Here is a 5,510-nt window from a genome sequence, read left to right as displayed (position 1 = left end):
TAATCTTTATATTTCTATATTTTGTGTCTTATTGTCAACGTCTTATACTCTTATCGTAATGATTGTAAATATTACATTATTAAATACATTTTAAAACGACCATATCATTACAGTATGGTCTGTATAATAAAAAAATCATAATATAGCAAAGTACAACTCAAATTACAAAAAATACGTCATAAGTACTCTTACAAATTAAAAAAAAAAAACACTTTTTATATTGAATTATTTATTGACTTGAACCTTAAAATATCTTTTATTTTTCACGCTCGGTATCCTTTAAATTATGGAGTATACTTTATCAGCAAAAAAAGATAAAATTAAGCAATCTACTTTTTTATAGGGCCAGATATACATCAAAAGATCATCTCAAGTAAAAACAATATATATGTTTACGTGAATTTATAAAAAAATGGCAATATTTTCTTAAAAATATATGTTACCAAAAATATACATTAAAACAAAGTAACAAAATAAGAACCGTTATAGTCTACTTCAACTCGTAAGGATAAAAAACTTACATATCTACGTATCCATTTAAGTCTTAAAGCAGTGACAACTTTAGGTCAAAAGTTTAATCTAGAAATCAAACGACGGTCAACATTACAAAAATTTCTTTTAGAAATATTGATCGACTATAAGATGAGTAATATATTATTTATTTGCATGTTGGTTGTCAATTATACTTAGTTCTTGGAAAATCTTTTCAGGCATGCGCACATAAGAGACAGAGTTTAGATAAATGAGAAATTATAAATTATTTTAAATTCTCTCGGTGATTGTGATTTAAGACCGGATGGTATCTACTACACATATATACTATCTATATGTAGACAACTTAATAAGATTAGGAACATCAAAAGTTTATAAAATCTTAATAAATACTACTATATATCACTAAATACTTACCGTTTCTATACATCTTTCTTAGATATGTAATTTTAATATTTATTAGGTCTTATTACAGTAATTCAATTTTTGTATGTTATTAATTAAGTAATGTATGTGTTCATACCCTGGCCCAATATAAAGGCCCAGGTCCAACTAAAAGGCCTAATCTAAAGGATTAGAGCCTAGCTAAGTACCGGCCTTCACATAAGAAGTCGGTATCAACCACGACTTGGTCAGAAGAGGTCGGATGCGAGATTAGCTGGCAGATAAACACTCATTCAAATGAGTAACCGCCCCTAAAATCTCTCTAACCGTCTCATAAAGCCATATCTTAACCTCCCCAAGATAATAGGGACGGTTACCACCCTAAAGATATGGCACTACACCAACGGTGGTTATTGGCTCGCCTCTATAAATACCCTGACACCCCTTCAGGTATCTCTAAGCCCAATACTCTCTAGACCTGCTTACACCCTTGCTAACTTAGGCATCGGAGTATCTTTGCAGGTACCACCCCCCATTCACACGCGAGCACAAGCCGGACGGAGCCTCCCGAGTTGCGGACCTTTCCGGAGATCTCCTCTATCATACACTTGGGCCGCCAAACGCCATCCTTTGTACTAATCTCCGGTTACCTACCGTAACATTGGCGCCGTTGCCGGGGACCCGAGAGATCACTCAAACGATGGTGGATAGATCCCACGAAGAAGGCCATGTGGATACAGATTCTGAACAAGAGAATCTAGACATGGGCAATGGCAATGAAGACAATGATCAACACAGAGAGGGTACCTCCGGAGTAAAGAATCCAAAGGTAAATTCCTCAGATGGGCGTGAATCAGAAAAGGACGGACCATCCCACATAGCTGAACTAATGGGATTGGTCCATAGCCGCCTGGAGCAATTGGAACAAGAGCGGGAGAAGCAAAGGGAAACCGAAAGGTACCTTAAAGAGGAGATGGAACGGCGAAAAGAGTTAGAAAGAAAACTCTTGCAGCTAGAATCCTCCCTCAAGAACTCCCGCGATGAAGGAGAAGACCAACTCCCGGGCGGAGAAGATCCTTTCAGCGAGGATATAATGAGGGCAAAAGTTCCAAGGAACTTCAAAAGCCCTGATATGGACCTCTATGATGGAACTACGGATCCAAAGCATCATCTTAGCAACTTCAAAAGTCGGATGTATCTAGCTGATGCCTCCGACGCTACGAGATGCAAGGCTTTCCCGACCACTCTATCGAAAGCAGCGATGAAGTGGTTCGATAGCCTCCCCCCGAGATCCATCACTAGTTTTGAAGACCTCTCGAGGAAATTCTTGATGAGGTTCTCAATCCAAAAAGACAAGGTAAAACATGCACCGAGCCTCCTGGGAATAAAACAGGAGGTCGGAGAGTCTTTACGAGCCTATATGGAAAGGTTCAACAAGGCATGTTTAGAGATCCAAGACCTGCCCACAGAGGCAGTAATAATGGGTTAGTCAACGGACTTAGAGAAGGCCCCTTCTCACAGTCCATATCTAAAAGACACCCCGTTTCTCTAAGTGATGTACAAGAAAGGGCCGAGAAGTACATCAACATGGAAGAGAATGCAAAATTAAGGGACCTGAGTTGGCGACCTGGACCCACTTCCTCATCCAAGGAGAGGGAAAGGGAAGCCAGGAAGAAGGAAGAACCCGGTCTCGAAAGACCCAGAAAGTATCACTCTTATACTCCTCTAAAGACTTCTATAGTGGACGTATACAGAGAGATTTGCAACACTGAAAGATTGCCACCCCCAAGACCTATTAAAAATAAAAAAGGGGGAAGTCGCGGCGATTATTGCGAGTACCATAAGATATATGGTCATTCCACTAACGACTGCTACGACCTTAAGAATGTGATAGAAAAGCTGGCTAGAGAAGGTCGGCTTGATAGATATCTCATAGAAAGGTCGGACGGTCACGGAAAGAGAAAGCGAGATGACATGGATAGAAGAGATCCACCTCCTCAGACCCCAGAGAGACATATCCACATGATCTCAGGAGGGTTTGCAGGAGGTGGAATCACCAAATCTTCTCGCAAAAGACATCTCAAAAGAATCTATCAGGTCGGGGATGAGATACCCGACCTCCCTACTATATCATTCACAAAAGAGGATGGGCAAGGGATAATCCCCGGGCATGATGATCCCGTGGTGATAACTATAATCCTAGCCAACGCCCATCTCCACAGAACCCTAGTAGACCAAGGAAGTTCGGCGGACATCCTTTTCAAGCCCGCCTTCGACAAGCTAGGGTTAGATGCAAAAGAGTTGAGAGCCTACCCTGACACCCTATATGGGTTAGGGGATACGCCAATAAAACCACTGGGATTTTTACCCCTTCACACCACTTTTGGAAAAAGGGAAAAATCAAGGACTCTGAGCATAGACTTTATAGTCATCGACGAAGGGTCAGCCTACAATGCCTTAATCGGTAGGACTACCCTTAATCGCCTCGGAGCAGTGGTATCCACTCCCCACCTTTGCATGAAATTCCCGACTCCAAGAGGAATAGCAACGGTAAGGGGAGATCAAAAATTGGCAAGGAAGTGCTACAACGAAAGCCTAAATCTGAGAGGGAAGGGCAAAGAAGTCCACACCATAGAACTAGGCGGCGCAAGAACCAGAGAAGAGCTACGACCCCAGCCGGAAGGAAAAACCGAGGAGATACAAGTCGGAGAGGAGGAAGGAAAAAACACTCACATAGGAGCCAACCTAGGGGAAACCCTGAAACAAAGGTTGGGTGAACTCCTAAGAGCTAATTCCGACCTCTTCGCCTGGAAGGCTTCCGACATGCCCGGGATTGATCCCGAGCTCACGTCTCACAGGCTCTCGGTTTACCCAGGATCCCGACCTGTACAGCAAAGAAGACGCAAGCTCGGCCCAGAAAGGGCCTCCATAGTAGAAGAGCAAGTACAGGCGCTCCTAGAAGCCGGCTTTATCAGAGAGGTCAAATACCCAACATGGCTAGCCAATGTAGTGCTAGTCAAAAAACAAAATGGTAAATGGAGAATGTGCGTCGACTATACCGACTTAAATAAGGCATGTCCTAAGGACCCTTATCCCCTACCAAGTATTGATACCTTGGTGGACTCCAGCTCAGGGTACCAATACCTATCATTCATGGACGCCTACTCGGGATACAACCAAATCCCGATGCATCAACTCGACTAAGACAATACCTCATTCCTAACCCGGAAAGTAAACTACTGCTACCTAGTCATGCCGTTCGGACTCAAGAACGCAGGGGCTACATACCAGAGGTTGATGAACAAAGTATTCACCGGTCATATTGGGAAGCTGATGGAAGTCTACGTAGATGACATGCTGGTAAAAACGCAAAAGGAAGAAGCGTTGTTACCTGACCTCGCCGAAGTATTTGGCACTAAGAAAGCCCAGGATGAGACTAAATCCTACAAAGTGCACTTTCACGGTAGATGCTAGCAAATTCCTAGGGTTCATGCTCACCCAAAGAGGGATTGAGGCAAACCTAGATAAATGCCAAGCTATCCTCAATATGAAAAGCCTGACCTGCGTCAAGGAGGTACAACAGCTAAATGGAAGGCTTCCGACCCTATCTAGGTTCCTGGCCGGATCGGCCTTAAGGTCTCTCCGATTTTATGCAACCCTGAGGAAAGGAAAGAGGTTCGAATGGACCCCGAATGTGAACAAGCCTTCTAAGACTTCAAAACATTCCTGCGGCAACCACCTATTCTAACCCGACCTCGACAAGGAGAAGAACTAATCCTATACCTCGCCGTGGGAAGTCGGGCGATAGGCTCGGCCCTAGTCAGAGAAGACGAGAACAGGCAACAACCCATCTACTTTATCAATAAGGCTTTACAAGGGGCCGAACTAAACTATCAAAAAATAGAAAAGTTCGCCTACGCCCTCATTCTTACTTCTTGATGACTCCGACCATACTTTCAAACCCACACCATCAGAATACGGACCAAACTACCTTTAAAAGACATTCTGTAGAAAACCGACCTAGCTTAAAGAATCCTACAATGGGCGGTCGAGTTGTCCGAATTTGACCTTAAGTACGAAGCTTGGACAGCCATAAAATCTCAATACCTGGCCGACTTTGTCATAGAGTACACCGACACTCCAAGAACCCCCATAGACTAGAACCTCTACGTTGATGGCTCTTCAAACAAAGCCGGAAGTGGAGTGGGCGTTATCCTAGAAAGTGATCAAGGAACCCAACTCGAACTCTCCTTAAAGTTTGACTTTCCTGCCTCAAATAACCAAGCCGAGCACGAAGCCCTACTGGCTGGTTTGAAGCTGGCTAGGAAAGTCGGAGTCCAAAAGCTTACCATCTTCAGTGATTCACAAGAAGTCACCTCGCAAATAGAAGGAAGCTACTAGGCAAAGGAACCTACCATGAAAAAATATCTAAACAAGAACAGGGAACAAGTCGGAAAATTCATGAGATACGAGATCCGACATATACGAAGAGCTCATTAGTATAACTTCCCCCTGGCCTTTCGCAAAATGGGGGATGGATCTGTTAGGTCCTTTTCCCCAAGCACCAGGGCAAGTTAAATACTTAATCGTGGGAATAGATTACTTCACAAAGTGGATAGAAGCAGAACCGTTAG

This window comes from Arachis duranensis, chromosome 5, assembly GCF_000817695.3.
Source record: "Arachis duranensis cultivar V14167 chromosome 5, aradu.V14167.gnm2.J7QH, whole genome shotgun sequence".
Classification (NCBI taxonomy): domain Eukaryota; kingdom Viridiplantae; phylum Streptophyta; class Magnoliopsida; order Fabales; family Fabaceae; genus Arachis; species Arachis duranensis.
Note: the sequence above shows the minus strand (reverse complement) of the source record.